Here is a 13,818-nt window from a genome sequence, read left to right on the forward strand (position 1 = left end):
ATACATCAGCGGATGTAGCGGTCGAATGTAGCGATTCTCAAGTGTGCGCATCGTTGTTACTGGGAAGTAAATTATGAACACTTATAAAAGTGTCTTAACTAAATACGTAAACAAAATATTCGACTCTGAAAATAGAAGAAATTTTTTTGCCAATTTGGACTTCGCAAATTTGTTCATAACGTGGCGAGTAATTTGCGCTCCCATGTAAAAATGTCTATTCATTCGAAAGTAGATTTTACTTTTAAGAACTAAATGGTGATATTATAATGCGAGATGCCTATATACTGTCAGATTGATTTATTAACGAATCACAGTCAGCTTTACCCCCTTCGTTCTTCAACAGTTGATTTTACCCCTCACCTTTAATTTCTAGTCTATATATTCTTATGTCTGTGCTCAGTGGCGTAGCTAGGTAACCAAGGGCCCTGGGGCAAATTAAAAAATGGGGCCCCACTGCTATGTAAACTGATTAGGTTTTATCAAATAAAAATATGAAATATACAAACACTTTAAAAATGCTAAGCTACTTAAGCTCTTTTTTGTGCACTGCAGTCTGCAGGGCAGGTAATAAAAATATTAAACAGTAACAACATAAATTACAATTAATACTTGGTGTAGGTTTGGCTAATAAAACGAAATAGAGAAGATTCAATGGTTTATTATATAAAGGTCGGGCCTACCAACTGACTAAATAACAATTATATTTACAATTTTTTCCTAGCTTTAGTTTTCGCAAAAGTATCAATGACTTCGTTTAAATCGAGGCTTGATGCGGTTTTGTTTTCAATTGCTATTAGCGATAAATGTCGGAGTCGAGTTTGGCCCATCTTATTTTTTAAATTATTTTTTTATTATTTTTTATTTGATAAATGACCTTTCAGCTGCTGCAGAAGTGACAGGAATTGTAAAGAATATTATGTAACAACCACTACTTATCCAGCGGGGTAAAGTCAATAATAGTCTGTATACTTTTGGATTAAACTGTTTATTCTGCAGTATCTCTCACAGTGTTTTTATAATTCCACCTTCTTCCTTTCTCCACTCGCCGGAAGTGTCCATAGATAAGCAAACATCCCTCTCGAAAAGTCATCTTCTTCTTCTTCTCCTTGACGCGCCCCATTCCTGGCCATATGGGTGTTACACTCGTCCATCCTGACTGGTTGTCGTGTCCCCACGACTCTCTCTCTCCTTGCCATAGAAGTTCTAGAAGCAAGTAACCATATTACCATTCGCCACCAACGTGACATAAAATATATTGCTCGACACCTGAGTAAGGTGACATACAATCGCCACCAACGTGACATAAAATATATTGCTCGACACCTGAGTTAAGGTGACATAAAATCGCCACCAACGTGACATAAAATATATTGCTCGACACCTGAGTTAAGGTGACATACAATCGCCACCAACGTGACATAAAATATTAGTATTGCTCGACACCTGAGTTAAGGTGGCATACAATCGACACCAACGTGACATAAATATATTGCTCGACACCTGAGTTGAGGTGACATACAATCGCCACCAACGTGACATAAAATATTAGTATTGCTCGACACCTGAGTTAAGGTGACATAAATATATTGCTAGACACCTGAGTTAAGGTGACATACAATCGACACCAACGTGACATAAATATATTGCTCGACACCTGAGTTAAGGTGACATAAAATCGCCACCAACGTGACATAAAATATATTGCTCGACACCTGAGTTAAGGTGACATACAATCGCCACCAACGTGACATAAAATATTAGTATTGCTCGACACCTGAGTTAAGGTGGCATACAATCGACACCAACGTGACATAAATATATTGCTCGACACCTGAGTTGAGGTGACATACAATCGCCACCAACGTGACATAAAATATTAGTATTGCTCGACACCTGAGTTAAGGTGACATAAATATATTGCTCGACACCTGAGTTAAGGTGACATAAATATATTGCTAGACACCTGAGTTAAGGTGACATACAATCGACACCAACGTGACATAAATATATTGCTCGACACCTGAGTTAAGGTGACATACAATCGCCACCAACGTGACATAAAATATTAGTATTGCTCGACACCTGAGTTAAGGTGACATACAATCGACACCAACGTGACATAAATATATTGCTCGACACCTGAGTTAAGGTGACATACAATCGCCACCAACGTGACATAAAATATTAGTATTGCTCGACACCTGAGTTAAGGTGACATACAATCGACACCAACGTGACATAAATATATTGCTCGACACCTGAGTTAAGGTGACACACAATCGCCACCAACGTGACATAAAATATTAGTATTGCTCGACACCTGAGTTAAGGTGACATACAATGGCCACCAACGTGACATAACTGCTACCTACTAGCTTTCCAGTAGATCAATCAGGTCTTGGGTCTCTGTTTCACTGTCGTTGGATTCAGACTCACTCGGAATGGCTGGGGCGCTCCGATATGGCCTGAGGGAGTCAACCGCAACAACTGCGTTGAAGGTTTTGTATCCTCGCATACCCTTAATACTCCTTATCTTGTATCTATCGTTTTCTAGAACTCTGGTCACTTTGTAAGGACCACCATACAGAGATTTGATTTTTCTGCTCAAGCCTCCCAAGTGTGTTGAGCTGTCTTTCCAGAGTACAAGTTCCCCCTTTGCATATTTTCTGGCTGCCTTTCGCCTCTTGTCGAACGACTTTTTCATCCTTGCAGCTGCCTTCTTCATATTTTCCGTTGCCTTCGTTCTTCTCAGCTCTAATGATTGGACCTCTTGTTGTGCACTATTTGCATTGTCAGCTTCCAGTTCGGGTAGCAAATTTCCCCTGTAAGCGAACATCAGTTGGAAGGGAGAATATCCAGTACTCACATTCACCGTGTTGTTGATTCCCCACAGGATATCTGGAATTTCACAGTCCCAAGTATTTTCACTGGCTGTTCCTGTCCTTATAGCCTCCAGAATAGTGCGATTAGCACGTTCTACTTGGCCGTTGGCCCTGGGTGTGGCTACAGCGCAGATCACATGTTTTATCTGTTTTTGGTCAACGAATTCTTTAAAATACCTGCTGGTGAATGCAAGTCCTCTATCCGACACAACTCTCACGGGATACCCAACAACACCAAATATCTCCTTGAGAAGTTTAATGCTCTCAATCGATCCCACACTACGAGATGGTTTGGCCACCAAAAACTTTGAAAAAGAGTCAACAGTCATAAGAAGGTATTGATTCCCTTTACTGCTTTTGGGGAACGGCCCCAAATGGTCTATGTGAACAGTGTGACCAGGCTTCAGGGGTTTTTCAATGGGGTGGAGCTTGCCTTCTAAACGTCCATATTGCCCCTTTTTATAAGCGCAGTCAATGCAACCCTCCACATATTTCTTTATGAATCTGGTCATCTTCGGAAACCAGTACTTTTCCTTAATCCTAGATTTACATTTCTTTGGCCCAGGGTGTCCTATCTCGTCATGGCATTTGTGTAAAAGATTCCATTTTGCTATTTTAGGCACCACAAGCCTCTCTCCATGCAAAGTCTTTCTGTAAAGTCGCCCATCCTTAAATGTGAAATTGTTGGTAACGTCTCTATTTGGTTGTGCGCTTCTTAGTTGCTTGACTTTGGAACTTATCGACTGATCTTGCAACTGAAGCGATAGGAACCAATCCGCTGAATTTATCATTGACACTTGTACTGGTTGAACGGGATTTCGACTCAAAGCATCCACATGCTGCATTTTAGCACCCGCTCTGTATTCTATTTCCATATCGAAATCTTGAATCGTTAGCCACCATCTTGCAATCCTGGGGATAAGGTCCTTCTTAACTAACGTAGAGCGTACCGCTACGCAATCGGTTACTATTTTAAAATGTATCCCTGTTAGATAAATCTTGAATCTTTTTATGGTTTCTACAACCGCAAGTGTCTCCAGCTCGTAACTGTGATAGAAACACTCTTCCTTGGAAGTTACACGACTAAAATATGCAACAGGTTTCAGTGCCGAATCTTCTTGAACTTGAAGTAAAATTCCTCCTATACCCAGTTTACTGGCATCTGTGTGTATTTCAGTCTGAGCCTTGCAGTCGTACAGTGCCAGAACCGGGTCTGAAGTAAGTATATCTTTCAAGGAGGCAAGCGAATCACTCTGATCGCGGCCCCATACCCAGGTAGAGTTTTTCTTTGTGAGTTCAGTCAAGGGCCTGGCAATAGTTGCGAAATTTTTGACAAACTTTCGGAAGTAGCTTGCAAGCCCAATAAATTGCCTGATCTCGTGGGCATTTTTTGGTGTGGGAAAATCCGCTACCGCATTGATTTTAAATTTTCCAGGTTTGATGCCATTTTTAGAAATTCGGTGCCCTAAGTAATCTATCTCCGTCTTCAGGAAGAAGCATTTATCCAGGTTGAGTCGAAGGTCGGCTTTATCGAACAATCCCAGTACGGTCTCAAGGAGCACCAAGCATTCTTCTTCAGTGCGAGAAGGGATCAAAATATCATCCATGAATACCAGTACTTCCTTGTGCCGTAGACTTCCTAAAACTTTATTAATGGTTTTGACGAATGCGGATGGTGCATTAGCAAGTCCATAAGCCATCCGAGTGTACTCGTATTGTCCGTCCGGTGTTACAAATGCAGTCTTCGAGATCGAATCTTCAGCTATAGGAATTTGGTGATATCCTTGTGCCATATCTAGGCTTGTGAAGAACATGTTCCCCGAAATTCTGTTAATTTGATCTTCGATATTTCCTACTGGGTACCTGTCTTTCATCGTTATTGCATTCAAGGCTCTGTAATCTACGACTAATCTGACGTCTCCTGTCTTTTTTTTCACTAAAATAATGGGACTTGCGTATTCAGATTCAGATTCTCGAATTATTCCGCTTTCCAGGAGGTCGTCAACCTTGTTCCGTACAATTTCTCGCTCTTTAAAAGACAGTCTATACGGTTTATAATGAACTGGTTGGGCGGTGGTTGTAATTATTTTCATTTCTCCAAATGTGGTTTTACCCAGTTCCTTCGTGGATGTAGCAAAGCAGTGGGACCATTTATGTAAAAGCCCCAACAGGTTTTCCTTATGTACCTCATCTATTTCTCCCATGTGTATGCTCTCCATGGCGAGTGAATTGCATTCTAGGGGTATCCTTTCGCCTTGGAAAGCGCTGTGCTCACCCATTCTTTCCGCCCTAGCAAATAAGCATCCTGCAGTCAACTTGAGCTCTCCCGAGCCCAAGTTTGTTACTTCAATACTAGCGTTGGGACAATCTAAAAGCGATCCTGGGAATGAGTAGGCTTGTTGACCGAGGCAAATCATCCTAGGCTTCACCAATAATCTCCCTTCCTCGGAAGCGATAACTTCTACTCTGCCAGATTTTCCTATTGGTATCATTGTGGTGGTTTTGATTCTCAACGGGAGTTTTCTTTCGGAGTCTTCGGTGATGTTAATTTTTGAAATTGGCCCCAAGCCATTTTCCCTGGCAAACATGGCTCTACCACTTGCCACTGTCATCTCGATGCCATAGGTATTTATTATAGGTTGGCCAATCAAAAAGTCTACATCATTCATGTCGCAGTCTGTGACCAAAGCTGCCGTATCAAACTCAATATTATCAATGACTATGTGTATCTTTATCTGGCCCATTGCTGGAACACATGTCCCTGTGAATCCTTTAATAACATATGATGTGGCTTCCAAGGGAACTTTTATCGCTTCTGCACTTTTGTTGTTGATGATGTTGACTTGACTACCCGTGTCTATGAATCCGCACAATGAGATTCCATTTACCCTGACATCCTTGAGATAAGTGCTGTTCAGCTCAAATGAAGGTGCAATTCTTACCTCCTTTACAGGAATTTGGTTTTCTTTTGAGATACGAGCCCAACAGTTGGCCTCTCGATGTCCAAAGCGCCCACATCTCGAGCATTTCTCTGATGTCTGCTGCCTGAAGCGGCAATCCTTAGCCATGTGGTTCCTTTTCGAGCATATGAAGCACCTGGACTCCTGCTGCCTGGGGTCCTGCTGCCTGGGTTGCCAGCCTCCTGTCTGGGAGGTTCGGGGAACGCCAGCTGATTTTAACGCCGCTGTTGATGGCGGTGTTGACGTCGATGTTGGTATCACTGGAGACTGATAGTGCTCCAAGGCTGCCAAAAATCCTGAGTACAATTCGTCTGGTTCGCTGCATTTAAACGCACGAGCATTCGCTTGTAGTTCGCTCGGAAGTCCCTTAATGAGAAGTGACACTGCCGCTTCCGTATCTAAACGGCACCGATTGATCATCGCGAGCTTGGAGTGATAGAAATGAGACATTGTCTCCTGCGGCAACTTCTTTCGCTTCACCAATTCTTCGAGCAGGTCGGCATAATCATGTTGGCGCGGGAAAACTCGCTCGAGTGCCGCCTTCCACTCACACCACTCCAAATCGTAGCGTTCCAAACGATTAAACCATGCTTTCGCTTGGCCGGTCAATCGAGTTTGCATGGTGAAAGACTTTTCATAATCGCTCCATCCGTGGATAAGCCCCAGCTGCTCGATCTTATGAAGCCACGACGATACGTGGCAGTCCTTGTCTTCTGGGTCGAACTGCGGAATTAACTCCGCCATGACACGTAATGGCGGACCTTTGCGGACGCCGTCGTTATTTGCTTTCTCATCCATTATTTCCTTCAACGTTTCTTTTATCAATTCTCGTGTAGACTTCTTCAGCACGTCTCTCTTTGCCTTGTAGCCTTTGTTGAGGAGGACACCTTTTCCGATTCCCGACATTACGCAAACGAACAATAAAAACGATGGCGACGGACGCGATGTTACGAACTTTGAAAACACTAATTTCAGAATTCACTATACTTCACGGCACATTTATTCCGATCCCACTTCTGAATTGTAACAACCACTACTTATCCAGCGGGGTAAAGTCAATAATAGTCTGTATACTTTTGGATTAAACTGTTTATTCTGCAGTATCTCTCACAGTGTTTTTATAATTCCACCTTCTTCCTTTCTCCACTCGCCGGAAGTGTCCATAGATAAGCAAACATCCCTCTCGAAAAGTCATCTTCTTCTTCTTCTCCTTGACGCGCCCCATTCCTGGCCATATGGGTGTTACAATTAACATTGCTGTAAATACTTCCGTTAGGTCGCATTCTAGCACTTCATATTTGCTCATTATTTCCTTACATAATTGGTGAACAGTCCATGCTTGAGTTAGTTGAGGTAAAACTAGATGGTAAATATCAATAAATTGAAGTGAAAAACTAGGGCCTATTATATCTGAATATTTTCTTTGGAATTCGTCACACTTTTGTAATAAAGTTGCTTCATCAACATGTAATAAAAATGTTGGTGTAAGAAAATCAAATAAATGACAGACTGCACTCATCAATAAAACGTGTATCTAATTGAGATATTACTGTATCTAGTACATTTTTGAAAATCTCAATTTTAAATATTTTTTCTCGGTTTGGAAATCGGTGATCAGCAGCTAATTCATCAAAATGTTTTTTAACTTTTCTTGGCCTTTTTTCTTGAAAATGGATATCAATACCATAAATTTTTTGCAGTTTCACTGGCTTTGCACTTGAATAATTCGAAATCATTTCTATAAATTTGCAACTTTGCTTTGGTCTCTGCTAAAACTTTACTCGCCTCGCCCAAATTGAAGTCGCGTTTTTGTAAAGTTATGGATGCATAATTGATGTCGTTCAATACACTGTGCTTGAATTCGCAAAGCAACACGAACTCGAAATTTAGCATTTTTGTTCTGCTTCACTACGCTCATCTTTATTTGGACTCTTTAGAACTATTTCTGATAATGCTTTGATAATATCAAAATAACGAAGTTTTATTGCAGATATCGTATTGACCCTACTGGACCATCTAGTCAGATTTAGTTTTTTTAGAGTGGTGTCCGATTCGCCAGTAAATTTTGACAGTAGATCCGAAAAAGTTATACAAATCTTGCAACGTTGCGAAAAAAATCTGTATTTCCACACAACTGCTAACGGCATCATTTATCACCAAATTTAAATAATGAGTGGCACAATGTACGTACTCTGCGTTAGGCTGGATATCCTTATTAGGTTTTTGTACACCATTATACACACCACTCATCACACTGGCTCCATCATAGCCTTGCCCCACATATTAAACACACCACTCATTACACTGGCTCCATCATAGCCTTGCCTCACATATTATACACACCACTCATCACACTGGCTCCATCATAGCCTTGCCCCACATATTATACACACCACTCATCACACTGGCTCCATCATAGCCTTGCCCCACATATTATACACACCACTCATCACACTGGCTCCATCATAGCCTTGCCTCACATATTATACACACCACTCATCACACTGGCTCCATCATAGCCTTGCCCCACATATTATACACACCACTCATCACACTGGCTCCATCATAGCCTTGCCTCACATATTATACACACCACTCATCACACTGGCTCCATCATAGCCTTGCCCCACATATTATACACACCACTCATCACACTGGCTCCATCATAGCCTTGCCTCACATATTATACACACCACTCATCACACTGGCTCCATCATAGCCTTGCCCCACATATTATACACACCACTCATCACACTGGCTCCATCATAGCCTTGCCTCACATATTATACACACCACTCATCACACTGGCTCCATCATAGCCTTGCCTCACATATTATACACACCACTCATCACACTGGCTCCATCATAGCCTTGCCCCACATATTATACACACCACTCATCACACTGGCTCCATCATAGCCTTGCCTCACATATTATACACACCACTCATCACACTGGCTCCATCATAGCCTTGCCTCACATATTATACACACCACTCATCACACTGGCTCCATCATAGCCTTGCCTCACATATTATACACACCACTCATCACACTGGCTCCATCATAGCCTTGCCCCACATATTATACACACCACTCATCACACTGGCTCCATCATAGCCTTGCCTCACATATTATACACACCACTCATCACACTGGCTCCATCATAGCCTTGCCCCACATATTATACACACCGCTCATCACACTGGCTCCATCATAGCCTTGCCTCACATATTATACACACCACTCATCACACTGGCTCCATCATAGCCTTGCCCCACATATTATACACACCACTCATCACACTGGCTCCATCATAGCCTTGCCTCACATATTATACACACCACTCATCACACTGGCTCCATCATAGCCTTGCCCCACATATTATACACACCACTCATCACACTGGCTCCATCATAGCCTTGCCTCACATATTATACACACCACTCATCACACTGGCTCCGTCATAGCCTTGCCCCACACATTTTTTTAAATGAATATTTTTGTCGATAAATAATGTTGTCACTTGGTTGACTAAATCTACTGCGCCATGTTTGATGGCTGCATAAAAGCCTAGAAACACTTCTATTACTTCTATATCAATTGGCTGTCCATTTTCCGATCTGGGTATTACTGCATACCTCACAACAATGCTTAGCTAATCTACCTTCGATATGTCTTGTGTTGTATCCATTATGATGGCAAAAAACGGTGACGCTCTAATTTGTTCTAGTAGATGGGTTTCGAGTTTGGTCCACAAGCTCTCAATCATTTCATTTTGAATTGTTGCACTCAGATATCTTGTAGATCCTAAAAACATAAAAAACACAATTTCAAAAAAGTCAAGTCAAGTTAAACAGTTAATAATTATAAACAAAATAAAGCGATAAAAAACTTAGAAATAATTATTATTACCTTTGGGCATATCCAAAACTTGCCGCAAAATGTGATCATATCGGGCGACAAGCTCTACAAAGGACAGAAAATTTCCGCGGTATCCTTCCTGACTTAAGTCTTCTTGATGTCCTCTCAAAGCCAAAGAACTCTTTGCTAGGGTAAGTATGATATCGCATAACCTTTGAAGAACCATTTTCCAAAATGATACTTCTTTGCGAATTTCATTTTCAAGTTCCTTGTCGATAGTATTAGTATCCTTTTTTTCCAAAATTCATACACAGCACATGCTTCCGAATGGCCACTCGAACAACTGTGTTGTTTAATTCTTTCTGATAAATGCTTCCAATCTCGAATTCCCGTACACCAAACATTATTCCTTTGTGAAGCAAATAACCAGCAGGGTTGACAATAGGCAGCGTCTAGTATTTTGGAATAACACAACTAAAAACGATTAACTGGCCCATATTTAGAACACGAAAAGTAGTACGATTTTGAAAAACACCTATTGTTCTGGTTGATGTCTGTTGGAAAAGGTCCTGAAGGCTGTAAAGTTAAAGAGGAGACCTGTGGCAGGGGCGATTATTTTTTTTTTTTACTGCTGTGCAGGTGAACATACGTAATATCAAAGTACGGAAACACCTCTTCCGGCTGGTTTTCTCTGATCCAAACCCCCAACTGTCTCAAGTTCTTCGGTTTCTTGATTTTTTGGATTTTTATATAATATTTGAAAAGCACACATAAATCTTTCACCCCGTTTGCAAGGTGTTCTGGATAGGGTATTTATAACTCTTTGGCGCTATTCTATAATTCTTCTTCACCTTTTTGGAATGGTAACTTGTCATTAATATTGTTGGAATCGATTCTCCAATCCAGGCCGCTCGCCATCGCCGTCGAAAGTACATACATTAGTCGACGTTCTTATTCTTGAGTCTCGTCGAAGGTATATATTTACACAGCCAAACGTCAAAGGCCGTAAAAGTGGTTCGACTCACTCGTTGTTCGAGTGGAATGACTTCGTCGAGAATCGAGGCCCTAGCCTCCACTTCAGATTTCTAGTCGCGCGATTGTTCAGTGGAAAAAATAACAATCATTGTTTCAAATACAAGTGCTCATTGCATTGCATTGTTATTGTTTCACATTGTTGGCGGAATTGAAACACATTTTAAGCCCTCTACTTACCCCTGTGGAAAGGCATGATGGTTAGAGAGTTTTTTACGCGACAGCTCTTCACATTTTTTACGCTAAGTGACCGTTACCATGACAAATAACAAGTCGTGTTTATTTTGAAATACGGCAAAATGGATCCTGGCTTTTACACGGTTTTAAATGTAATTGAAAACAATTTCAAAGCAGTTAATGCGGTAAACAATTGAATTTTCATTAAGTATCTTATAATTCAGATACTCCCACAAAGTTAAATAATTGTATTAATTTGAATTACAGAAAGCATTTTTAGTTCGCGTGTGCTACGCAGGAGAACACAGCTTTGACAAACCCGAGGAAACATTGATGTCTTATTTCATGAATAACATAGCAACTGTCAACTCTGTGTATTGCGATGCCTCTGTCAATGGATTTCTACTTATCTACCAGAAATATTACGTGGCTGTTGTAGAGGTAATTTAAAGTATTTAAATAAAATTATAACATCTGCATTAGTTACCGCACAAGAGTTCCAACTGCTCAACAACCGTTTGGAGACAGTGAGACTATGGCTTCCTTAATTGGGGTACTTATGTTGTAAGGCAAGTCATATAACATACCCGACCCGGTGATAAAAGCATTTAAAAAAGAATCCAATACGTGAAAATAACAACATCACAACTTAAATTTTCACCAATTTCTAGGGTTCCGAGGAAAGCGTTTCCCGCCAGATACGGTTATTTTTGGCTGGGGCTCCCCGAAAGTTTGGTTTTGGAAGGGCAAAACTTTTGATAGCCTACCATAATATAAAAGAGGTAATTATATACTTTACAAGATTTTAATTATTTTTTGCATTTTCTGAAGAGTTTCATAATTTCCCATAATAGCGAGGCACGGTAGAATCCTGCCTTATTATTTTTCGTTCCAAATCTGACCTATGTATCCTAGTTTTCTTTTCTTTTGATAGGTAGTATAATTTCACAATCCTTGTCATTCGATAGAGAAGTTCTAAAATGGTAATCTACCCGCTCTACCTCAGTCCAGGCTGTCAGTGTATTAGAAAATGCGCCTTTATAACCTCATTTTAATGGCTCCTGGACACCAGTTACCTTGCAGGAGAGATTAAGGAGGGTTTGATAAATGACGAAATTCATACATTCGTAATGCTTTGGCATTACATCCATGATTCTTTGGTAAAACATTCATGATGGTTTGGTATTACATTCATGATGCTTTGGTAACACATTCATGATGGTTTGGTATTACATTCATGATGCTTTGGTAACACATTCATGATGGTTTGGTATTACATTAATGATACTTTGGCATTACATTCATGATGCTTTGGTATTACTGATGCTTTCATTAATTTAATGCAATAACATTCATGATACTTTGGTAACACATTCATGATGCTTTGGTATTACACTCATGATTCTTTAGTAACACATTCATGATTCTTTAGTAACACATTCATGAAGCTTTGGTATTACATTCATGATGCTTTGGTATTACATTCATGATTCTTTAGTAACACATTCATGAAGCTTTGGTATTACATTCATGATGCTTTGGTATTACGTTCATCTTTGCAGTATACATGAAGTTCTGCGGGAGTCCGCCCAAAATAAAGTGAAGGAACACCCCTGTAGGTGGTTGACCCATGTTATTTTTCTTTAAACCTGTTTTACTTATCTCACCAAATATTAGTAGTATCGACCCACGAGTGTTGAAAAATACCCCCCACCCCTCTCCCTAGAGAGGTGTTCCATAACTTTTTTGGATCGGATCCTTTTTTATTACCTTAACCCCAGACAGGAGGCCCTGAGAAAAATAATATTCTTATTTTATCTTTGGGGATGCTGTGTGGGGGAACTTTTTAAGTAAAAGAATTAGAGAACGTTTTGGTAGAAAAAAGGTATGAGGGGTGGGAATCTAGGGATCAGTGTGTCCAGGAGTGACGTAAGTATGAATCTATCCTTCGTAATAATGTTTCGGCATTCGTCATTTGCGAATATCACCACAACGGTACATAAACTATTGATTTGCCATAACACTTTTTTTATTTTTTTATTTGGCTTATGGGTAACTCCGCTCCGGGAACCATTCATTGGATAACCCACATCCCTGCTATAGGTCACCCCAAGTGGTTCGCTATCTTTGGTGACTTAGTAGGGGTACCTGGGTTCATGTGGTGAGGATTGTTTAGGTATTTGCGGCGGATAGGTCTGCCCTCCTGGTGGCAGGTTGGATTTGAAGATTTGGTTGAGGGAGATCTTTTACCACTCTAGCAGGACTCTCTTGACCCATCGATTTGCACCGAAGTGGGAGAGGCAAATTCAGACGTCCGTCACTCCTGGGCACACTGACACCCGGATTCCTACCCATCCCTCATACCCTTTTCCTTCTCAACTCTCTCCTTTCTTTCCTTAAAAAAAACCTCCATGCAGCATCTCCAAAGATGACACAGACCCCGACAGAAATTATTTTCCTCAGGGCCTCCCGTGTGGAGCTAATGTAAAAAAACCTATCTAGTATTATTATTATTTAATTATTCAAACGTTTTTTTTTTACATTCATGGTTTTATAAATATGAATGAAGTCAAGTTATTGTCTTTAAATAATAGTGAATTTAAATTTAAATATAACATAACTAAGCATACCTAGTTATCAATAATGTATGGAACATATAAAACACAACGGAAAGAAAACTCTCAAATGTAGAAATTTAAATTTACTTTAGATAATAATATATATAAGGAAAAATAAATGTTTGTTTATTTATGGTCCTCATTTATAATTGATTTCAGCGTTTTCTTCGGGAAGATTCTTGTTTGTGCACCACACCTTCCACGCTGGCTGCGAAGATGAACGCCGGGGCTGCAATGTCGTATCACTTCGAAATTTTAGAAACTTTCCTGGAAAAGATTGACAAGC

This window comes from Hesperophylax consimilis, chromosome 7, assembly GCF_061612785.1.
Source record: "Hesperophylax consimilis isolate HC1 chromosome 7, BYU_Hcon_1.0, whole genome shotgun sequence".
Classification (NCBI taxonomy): domain Eukaryota; kingdom Metazoa; phylum Arthropoda; class Insecta; order Trichoptera; family Limnephilidae; genus Hesperophylax; species Hesperophylax consimilis.